We start from the raw sequence: 11,277 nt of genomic DNA, 5'->3' as shown, positions 1-11,277 counted from the left end.
GTTCCCCCTGTAAATACCCAGCAGAATTTGCAGAGCTGTGAGCCAGTGCTCTGCGTGAATGTGAATTGCATCCCTAGCATTTATAAACTGTGCCTTGGATAATTCATGAGAATAGCCACACGGGGTCATACCAAAGGTTCATTTAGCTCAGCGTCCTGTCTCTGAGGCTGAACAGTGAAAGGTGTGCAGGAAAAAAGCACGAGAAATGGGATAAGCATAGCCTGGTGTGCTCTCTATCTGCTGAGAGTCACTAGTTCAGTCTTCTGGAGGCTGTTCCTGCTTCCCAGAGCTTAATGGCCCGTGAGAGACCTTTCTCACTGATTCTGTCTAATTACCTCTTCTGCCCGTTCTTGCTTCAATCCGAAACATCCTGTGGCAAGGAGGTATACAGTTTAATTATATGTTGTGTGCAGATGTTCTTAGTTTCATTTATTATGATTAATAATTTCATGTGTTTCTTACTAATTCCTGAGTTATAATAAAGAGTGAACAATCTTTTCCTATTCATTTTTGCAATTTGCTCTTCTTCTCGTAGATTGTTCTGTATTGTTTGGAGAAAATTAAACCTTCAAGTGTCTCCTTTCCAATATTAAACTAATAAGAGATCACACCTATTTGTTAACTTCCAGCTGTGAATATCAGACCTGTTCTGAATTTCAGATGCTAGAAATGGTCTGTCTTTAATGTTCAGCCTTTGAATACAAATTACAGCATGAACCTGCCTCCAGCATTATTATCCACGGGACTACTGGGATTTAAGAACTCTTTGTATCTTGTGCGGTTACTATGGCCCTTCTCAAAGTCTGCTGTGTTTGTACTTTTTACCAGACCTGTAAGTATAAGGCAGCTTAAAAGGTGCAGCATTTCAGTGAAAATCTCTCCGTGTTCACAGAGGTTTCAGTAGGCCCCCAGATGGGAAAACAAAAAGGAATCCAGAAACCTTGGATCTAAAAGAAAAACAAGCCTGTTTCTCTTTTCCCCTCATCTCCACACATAGTATTGTACAAAATGCTCCTGTGAAGGTCTCCCTTTGCAACTGCTGAACCATCATTGGCTTCTGCATCTTGTTCAAAGTCTCACAGATAACTTGTCTCACTTTATGCAGTGTACCTGTCTTCTAATACTGTACCAGATGCATCTTCCTGATTGCCTGCCATGGGCAGCAGTCATTTTTCCTTTCTCAAGGGAAAGCCATATTCACACATCAATTCTCCACCTTCATGCCAGAGCCCCTCTCCCTTGCTCCTTGTTTTCAAAGCCCCTCATATAAAATGTACAAGGGGTAAGGAATGACAGAAAATCAGAGCATCTGCATTTTGCATTCCTCTGGCACTGGCCTGAGTGGTTTCACGAAAACACAAGGCTGGAGTTTTGAGGTCCCCAGCTCTCATCACCCTCATACCTCTGCTTCCCTTAAAGACTTTATTCCCTTCTGGCCTGTCTGAATTAGAGTCACAAAGGCAAGAAAAAGTGATATTCACAGTGCTCCTCTTCTCATTGCCAGTGTCTGGGAATATTAACAAGTCAGTGCACCCTGACAATGGCTCATTTCGAGAGTGGAGCATTACAATTCTCATCAAGGGCAAAGAACCTAGCGCAGTTCACAAGCGCTCAGGTGCTTTAAGCTCCTTTCTAAAATTACATTTCTGCAGACAGCAGACAATTTGGTTGAGTCATTCTGTGCAAACTGAGTGAAACCTTCCAGTTGCAGTTCTGTGTGGTCAATAGTTGGTGCATTATTTGAGGGGAATATTTTAAACCATCCCATGTGGAAGTTTATCTCCGGCAGCCTGGGTAGTGGCCAGGCTCCACCGCAGAGGAATGGGCCAGGTCACCCCCTTTCTCCTCCTGCTGCTGATCCCTCCCCCTGCAAAAGAAAGGAGAGCAAGACCCCATCAGTGGAGACAACCAGGCGGTGCTCCCAGCTCTGCCCTGCCCAGGGCTGCACCGCGCAGCAGGGTGGGCGGGGAGCCAGCAGCTGGAACCGTGGCTGTGGCCTGGAGGCTCCTGAGAGCTGCCACATGACCAGGACAGCCTGGTCCAGCCCTTGCCTGCCCTCCTCCAAGCTGTGTGTCCCCACAGAACCACGGCCAGCAGATGCCCTCTCTCTTCCAGATGTCCTCAATCTGTCCACCCCTCCATGACAATGCTCAGCAGACAAGTGAACAGAGCTCTTCCCAGCTTCAGCTGAGGAGCAGGGACCCACCTGCCCAGTTCTGAGGACAGAGGTGAAGCAGGCAGCACATGGAGTGCTCAACACTCTTGAAGAGTCCCAAGGATTTCTCTCTCTCCTGCTGCAGCACAATGGGCACTGACTTCCTCGGGGCAAAGGGCAGCAGCACCAACATCAGTTCTGCAGATGTGTAGGTTCAGTAATCAGGACAGAGCTGAGGGGACGGATCACCTCCCTCCACCTGTTGGTCGTCACCTCCCCTCGCTTTGGGTTTCACTGCTGGTCCTGATCTCTGATAAACTCGGTGCCACTTTGGGTTACCAGCCTTTGGGCCCAGCCGCTCAGCCAGTTTTCAAACCACCTCCCATTCTGCTCATCCTGCCCACACTTCTTCAGCTTCTCCCTGAAGTTATTCTGGCAGACAGTCCTCCTAAAGTGGACAGAATATGATCAGGTTTGGCAAGCAGGGTTTCCTTTGTTATACTCATGCTGGATCCCAGTTCCAATCACCTTCATGTCCCTCACGTCTCCAGGATGTGCTGTGGTATTCCCAGCACCTCCATGAATATAGGATCCCCTTTTCTTACCAAATACAAAAATAAGTTCAGGGTACCTGGTGATCTTGGCCTTAACTCTTTGTGTTTGTTTTTTTTTTTCAAGCCTCTTCAGGAATGTGACAGTGAACACTACAGCACACATTTAACAAGATGTGTGGGCTCAGTCCTCATTAGTCTAAACATGAGAGGTGAAGCAGCAGATGCATGCAGGGCAGGCATTGCTGAACAACAGGAAGTGAATTTGAGCTTGCAAGAGGGGAGCCTTTGACTGGCACACAGGAGAGGACAGGAGAGTCCTACGTCCTACCAGCACATGAGAGCCTTCAGCCACACTGCATTGCCTCTCGCCCCAGGGTCCTTGGCTGGAATATGATTTTAAAACGCCTCAAAAAGCCAAGGGCAAGTGGAACAGAAATTTTAGATTGATTTGTCATCAAAGCCGTTTTGAAACCTGAATTCACCTTGTGTTTGAGAGCTTATTTCCTTGAGCTATGTTCACAGCACCCACTATGAAATTGTACTTCCAGGGCATTTTTTCCTTGCAGGCTTGCTGTACTATCGCCCACATTTTATAGAAAAGGAACAGAGATACAAGGGGAGGCTTGCTCAAGGTCAGAATGGGCTGATGTGAGAGAAATGGGAAAAGCACAGAAACAATGTGGAAAAGATGGGTCTGATCTTGGAGGGACTGAAATGACAGTGATTTATACCAAGCCTGAAATGAAAACACATTGACAAGACATTTGCATAATCACTTCTTTTTATTCTTAATAAAGGCAATGATTTGGCTCGAAAAATAGAACTAATCTGACCTTAAATATTGACTTGATATTTTCCTTAGGGATTTTTAACTTCTGATTATTATTCCTTACACTTTCTCATCTCATCTTTCCCCTTCTCAAATTAACTGTCATTTGTTTATGACACTACCCACGTCTGAACTGCCAGGATGTCTCCCATGAGCAATTCTCCCAAAGTATTTTCCACCGAGGCTTAGGAGCAGGCCTCTTCCACAAAAGTCTAGCCACAAAAGCCTCCTGCTATTACAAGAAGATCCAAACACAGTCACTATTTTCTGGGAAGTTCATGAACTAAGGGATCTCATGCAGCATTTTGTAGAAAACCATTAAAACAGGCCTGCCTGTTGAAGTCAGTCAACCTACAGGACACAAGGTGACACACCACAGTTCCCTCCAGCGGAACAGGGCTTCCCCAGGAGCGCCTGGGGCCAGCCATCACCGTTGCAGTGTAACAGTCTGACAACCCAGTGGGAAAGAAAACCCATTTTGCTGAAAAGAACCAGAGGCACAGGCATCGTCTGTGATGTGCTCGGGGTCCCCCTGAGAGGCACCGTGTTATGCCACCAGCGACAGTCCAGAGCAGCAGTGATGCACATCTTGCCCTCAGACTCTTCACAAGATCACAGGGATTTGAATAGAGAGTCCAGATTCAAGCTGCAAGGGTAAAACTCCCTGTGCTTCCTTGGGTAGATGTGTCTCAGCCACAAATGATACGACAAGAATCCTATGCTGGAGAAAAAGATTAAAGCACATGAAAACTATGTGGCCGAGGGAGGAGAATAATGAGAAAGACCCTCTGTGATGCTACAGACGCTGTGCCTGTGTGGAGCAGATGAGTGAAAACAGGCATTTTAAATTAGTCCTCTGGCAAATGTATGGCTCTTGTTCATTCTCAGGACAGAGAGCATCTGCCTGGACCCTGTGGCTCCCCAACACACTCTGAAGAGGAGCCTTTTGCCAAGTTGTCCCTAACGTGTGTCAGCAGATGGAGAGGAGTCAGAGCTCAGGGTGACGACACCTCCCTGCTTCAGTTCTACCCCTGATGCAGAAAGGCAGCGGGCTCACATGAGTCGGAACACAAGGTAGTGCAGCTCCCAGCACCATTTTGGTCCCCAATTTGGGCTGTCCAGGCCTCCTACGAACGCAAAAATCAATATGATGCAAGTGTGGAGAGTTCATTGATCTGCATAATTTTGGCTTTGGTTGTACTACTGTCACGGGCAGAATGGGAGCTTCAGCTGAAGTTTATTAGAGAAGCCCTGCTGTTGAGTCATGAGGGACAGAAAGAACCCCCTTGTTTTTTAAACTCCTTCGTAGAGAGGAGTCCAGGTGAGCCAGTCTTAGCCCCAGATTTGTCAATGATTTATGGCTAAAGGATTACATAGGTGTAATTGAACCGCTATACATCTTTGTCCCACAAGGTAAAGGATGACGAACCAAATATATCTATATAAAAATAAGTAATTATAATGACTAGACTAAAAGATCTTAATCAAAATTATTTACTACACAGTAGAGGAAGTTATAACTATTAATACTTTACACTATTTGGAAGCAATATTGAAGCAATTATATTGCAGCAAGCAAAACCAATTATTAAGTAGAGATCGATTAAGTAGAGATTCATTGATCCTGGGTGATGACTGCAGGCAAATCTTTCACTCGGCCTCAAGGAATAACCTTGAGGGGTATTCCCACTCCGGGGAGGAATCTCCAAACACACTCCAAGGAGTATGTCAGAAGGTGTGAGCCCTGGCACAGGCTGCCCAGAGAAGCTGTGGATGCCCCATCCCTGGAAGTGTTCGAGGCCGGGTTGGAGGGGGCTCTAAACAACCTGGTCTAGTGGAAGGTGTCCCTGCCCATGCCAGGAGGGTTGGGACTGGATGGTCTTTATAGTCCCTTCCAACCCAAACCATTCTATGACTCTATGAAGACCCTGCTGTGAAAAAGCGGGACTGGGTTTTTATATACAAAGTGATTTTCTGTCCCTCATATGTCTCCAGGCCAGCTGTGTCAGCTCAGCATCTTCAGGTAAGTTGTCAGCAGTATCACTTGCTTGTCCCATTATGTCAGGTACTTTATCAGGTCTGCCACATCTTCAAGTCACTATCAGGATGTTTATCCTTGGGAATGATGAGTCAGGCTGTTTTCAGCGTCATTCAGCACCAAAAGCAGTGTGCCAGCCCCCTTCTCCTTTCACTGCTGATAGCTTTGCACACAGGGTGTTGTTCGAGTTGTTCCCCCACTCCAGGCAGAGCATCCTGCTGCAGCTGCCCTTCTGAGCACTCACTAGAAACTATTTACTTTGACTGGAGCTCAAATCTATAATTCACTCCTGCTCCCACCAACCTTGAATTCAGATCAAACTTTTTGAAAACACATAATAGCATTTGCCAATTAAGTCATTAGGCCCTGTTATCATTGAAAGAGGTAACTTTTACTGGAAAAACTCTAAGCAGTTGTTGAAAGAAGAGATCTCTTATACTACGTGTGATAAAATATTGCTAAGTGAGCAATGTTTCATTTCCCTAGGGTGAAAATATGACTGCTGAGAGGATACTAATCAGTCTGATTCTTGCAGCTCCTACTGAACTCCTGCCTCTTGAGCTTTGCCCCTCTCTCACTTCGAAGAAAAACGTCTGCAAAAGGGGGGAACATTAGTTAACCTTGTGCTTCTCTTGGAGCTCATCAGCAGCGTGATTAATGGTTTGAAGGGAGAAAATCCTTCTTGCATGAGCTCAAAGAGTGACCTGAAGTACTGCTGTAATGTAGTGTCTCCTACACAGTTTGTGATAGCAGTTACTTGCTCCCATTTGTTCCGAAATTGAAATTTGTGACCAGTTTGTAGCACGCCAGGCCAGGTGGGGAATATTTTGCTGGCCTAAGAGAGTTACCATTACTTTGAATATCCTTGCTTCTCCTTTATTGTTTAAAAAGCAAAACCATGAGGGTTTTTTGCTTGAAGATTATATTAAAGTCATGTTAAAGTTTTGATTTCAAACACCTTTCCCATAAATTAAAATTTTGAGGAAGAAGAAATTGCTTCAATTCATTGATATTCCCATTCTGCTTCAGCTCTCTTTGGAGACTGAAAATGCAGTAAGCCCGATTTGTTTCAACACAGAGGCACTTTCTGACAAAAAGAGCATTTTGGAGGATCATTTCTCAGGTAGCTGTTACAGAGGCAGGCTGAGAGCTTTCCAAGATCTCCCTCTGCCCACTCTGGTACTTCACCATTACGACAACTCTCCTCTATCCAGCTTGTCAGTGCCATTCACATCACTGGAATACCAAAACAGAGGGGCTGCTTTGTCATCCAGCAGACTCTGGGCTCAGCAAAATGGTCGAGGGAGCTGCTTTGGAGCGTGGCTGCATATAGGAGAGCAGAGTCACAAACTCCAGGTGTGCATTTGGGTTGAACCTTGGGACAATCTGGAATAGCTGAGGAGACAGTAATAACCTCAGAGGGGGAGGTGTGCAGCTGTGGGACGGCAGCAGGCAATGCTAAATGAAAAGGGAAAAGCTCCCTGGCTTTCCCTGCACAGTGAGCCTTGTTCACGGGGGCTTCAGGAGGTCAGGGAGGGGCAGGCAGTGACACAGAGAGACACAGCATCAGCTGCTGCTCAAGCACTCCCAGGTTTAGCTGCAAAATTAATGTATTCAGTGCTGATAAAGTAATCCAAGATAAGATAGGAGACAATCAGAGCTGATCTTATTAGGATGTGATATAATTAATTTAAAATGACTTATTTGTGAAACTGTGATGATCAGTGTTGTGTTTTCTCTCCAGATGACAGGGTTATTAGTTATCTTCAGGCTGCCTGAGGGTATGAAGCAGGCAGGAATTGCAGTTAAGTAGCAGGCATGTACGTGCCCCAAGTATTACATTAATATTCCTTCCCTTTTTTTCTCCCCATCATGCCCCCTGGCCATATCTCCTTGGTCTTTAACATGTTTGACCTCCGGCGTGTATTAAAAAACCACTGACAATCAAAGGTCCATACAGTCACTTACTACTGCTTTTGAACAATATTAATCAGAATTTAATTTCAGCTGCTGCAACACAGTGTGAAATAGAAGCACTTTCTTTAAACACCTCCTGAATTTTCTCTCCCGGCCTCCAAAATTTCATTAAAATTACCCAACTGAGCTTTATCTTGCAGTGTTCAGGTCACATTCACAAACTGTTTAACAAACAAGGGGAAAAAAAATTCTGTGATTCTGTGAGAGGACACAAAGGGTCAATCCTTGATTCCTCTCCCCCATGGCAGAGCTCACCCAAAGCTTGTCCCTGGGCAGAGGTTTGCATCAAAGCAGTTGATGTGAGCTGGGATTGGGCTCATGCTTGGGATCCATATCCCGTGCGGGCAGTTTGAATCTGCACTCATCTCTGTGCGGCGCCTCCAGCACTGGTGGAAGTCACTGGCAGCAGTCATGTACTGAATATAAAGTTCGGGGCATCCCTTCCTAGCTGGAAATAAAGGATGCGGCCACCTGGAAAGCCAGGGGCAATGCTTTATTCTAATTGACTTTTCAGGCATTGTGGAGCCCTCTGTCACATTCCAATTTTTTTCTTAAAGAGAAAAGGATATGTGTTGCTATAAAATCCAAATAAGGCTTATGTTACATTTTAAATGGTTCCTACCAATTTTAGTGTGTTTCAAAGGAGTTCTTTTTAAAACAAATTCACAACATGTTTTATACCTGCTCAGAAATCAGCTCAAATTTAAAGTTTATTGTCAACAAAATCAATACCTAGGAGCTCTTGCAATCTGTCCATGTTTCTTTAAAACAGAAGGTGCTACATACAGGATAGAAATGGACATAACAAATTCCACTCGTTAAGAAAAACAAAAAAGTGTTAACTGGAATTTCAACAATCAAAGTGAGACCATTACAGCAAGGATAGATGAGACTGTGTCACTCAAGCCTCTTTGGGAGAGGAGACACTTCCAACGCCTCTCCATCATTTATACATCTTGGGCACATTCTGACCATGTTTCTTAAGCAGGTTCCTCAGTAGAGGACCTTTAAAATGGTGTGGACATCTCTGTGAGGACCTTTCCTCTTGATTCTCCTCTGACAGAGCTTGTTCTGAACTCCCAGGCAGTGCATATCTCTGCAGCAGCACCACACCCCAGCCAGACAGGAGCACGTTCCAGCAGAGCCCGAGGGAAACTGGAGCTTTCCTCTGCTTGGGAGCAACTGGGCTGGAAAGAAAACTTCCAGAAAAGCTCAGCTTAAAAATACTCAGGCCCTGCCAAGAGGAGCTGGCACGTTATCATTTCACTAGTCCTGCCATGCACAAGTGCTCTCTGGGTCTCTGCAGTTAAACAGTTCCAGCCTTGAAAACGCTTTTGAAAACAAGTGATACTAACTCCTTCCTCTGGCTAGGAGCTGGTGATATCCCCTTGACTCTTCCCTGCGTATTGAGTCATGATCCTCACGGTCAAAAATTTATATCCAAAATGAAAATGAATCATATTTATTATTTTTAGAGCTAGCCACTGGCACTGGCATATGTGAGTATATTCAACACAGTTGTTTTGAGGATTAGAGCACCCTCCTAATCTGAACTGGAAAGCATGAACTGTTTTATTATCTGATCTGACCTTTGCTTGTATTAGAGTCAAGCTTGTGACTTCAGTGATAACTCATGTTTTATTGTCTTTTATTCCTGTTACTCCTATAAACCCTGAAAAGCATGGTCCAGATTTTATTTCCCTTCTTTATCACCAGGGAAATCATGTACTGAGCTCCCAACATTTATATACTGCAAATTCACTTGAAGCAAAGATGCCACTCAGGGTCCAGGCTGGAAAAAGGTATCAGGGCCTATTTTCAACACAAGGGTCTGTGTTCAACACAATAGTCTGGGACATCTGCCCGGGCCCCTGGGTGGCACTGAGACAGTTAAGAACTCTTTCAACTTGGGAACTGAGCATATAAATTTAAATTGACATTGTAGGTGACAGAAGACACAGGGCTCTGCCAGCCTACATGCAGAAGAACTTTTTCCTTTTTGAAAGAGGACTCTCTTCTAAAACTCAGCTCCAAGATGCATGGTGTTGCTATTCCAGCAGAGCAGAGTGTCACATATCAAGAGAGATCCCAAAGCAATAAGATGGGTCTGGAGGCTCAGGCAGGCCTCCCTGCTGTTTTATACTGGTTTTAATCAGGTTGTGCTGAAAGGCAATTTTTGGATTTCACTGTTTGTGCAGTGCTCATGGATGCGGCACCTGGTACACGTCTTATCCAATTTGAAAGCAGATCTGTCTCACAGATCTTTGGTTGTGGGAATGGATGACAGGGAAAATCTCGGGCCAAAGCTTTGTGTTGCTGGGAGTGAGTTAGAAGGGCTAAATGAAAAGGAGGCATTACAGCTTGGATATCATCATAACTAAGAAACATGTTTGAAGGCAGATATATCTGTCCCTTTGGGCACCCAGATGCTTCTCCTCTGGGGACTGATCGCTGTCAGAATAGATTTTTAAATTCTAGTGGGTTTTTTTTATTCCATCACACAAGTAATTTTCTAGAGCTGTTAGAAAACAGGAGTTAGGAAGGGATGCTTTCAGGTGATCTGGGGTCTGCAGTCACCATTATCATCAGATCTGAAAATAAGAGCCATGGGTTGTCCCCATCCTATGCTTCCTGAGGGAGCCCTAGAGACCCAGGGAGGTTTATGTCAATAGACAGAGATCAAGATCATATGAAATTATTTTAATATATGTCTCAGCGCCCCCAAACCCACACATTATAAGTTATTTTTATAGAAAAAAAACAATTATGCTTTTCCAGGTTGTCTTCTGCTTTAGAGTAATTGTTACTAATCAAAAATAGTTCAGCCAATTCAATAATTGGCCAGAACTGGGCTTTGCAAATACCCTTCACAGTTTCATTGGCTTATAAATCTATAAATAAAGAATAAACATATGACTAATCACTCTGTAGCAATTATTTGGGATGCAGTAAAAGCAGCAAAGGAAGGGGGAGGAGGAGAAGTGAAACCCTTCTGGGAGGGCACAAGTTCCTTCTGCTCTGTGGCATGCCAGCTCCTCTCTGCTCAGCAAAGCAGAAGCTGACAGGAGGCTCCTGGCAGCCCAGAGGGGTGAAATTCAAAGTGCTGGTGGTACCTGCACAGCAGATGGGGACAAGACTATTTGAGGTAACGTGGAGCGAGCACTGATCTCCTGGAAGGCATCTCTGGTCAATCCAGTGAACCATCCTGTCTCAAATTGTCCAAGATCAAGTGTTTCAGAGTAGCTACACAGATGGAGGATTATTTTAAACTTCACAGCAGGTTTGCTCTGAATCTCTAATATTAGTGGTCAGCTCAAAGCCTGAAATTATTAAATTTCATAATATTTCAAAAGGTGGTTTAGTAATAAAGTTTAAAACAAAGCCACTGATTGCTCTTTTGTCCATACAAATGTCTGATCTCTCTTCACCTTGCCAAATCCTGTAGACCAACAACACCCAGTTACACCAAGTTTTCATTTTAGTTAGAATTTATAAAATCCATTCCTTTGATCATGTCTAAGTGTGTTGCTTCAATATTATATTCAACATCTCCTTCTCCTGGAGTACAGCAGATGTTTTCTTGAGAGAGCTCCTGGCAAACCCATTGGCCAAGAGGTTAGCTTCTACAAAATTTGAAAACAAAGGAAGAAAAGAGATTTAAAAAATCTACCAAATATTTTTTTGAAATTTTTGGCTGGTTTCAGCAAAATATGGGGATAGCACC

The sequence above is a fragment of the Hirundo rustica genome, chromosome 3 (genome assembly GCF_015227805.2).
Source record: "Hirundo rustica isolate bHirRus1 chromosome 3, bHirRus1.pri.v3, whole genome shotgun sequence".
In the NCBI taxonomy this organism is placed as follows: Eukaryota; Metazoa; Chordata; class Aves; order Passeriformes; family Hirundinidae; genus Hirundo; species Hirundo rustica.
This window is presented reverse-complemented; position numbering follows the sequence as displayed.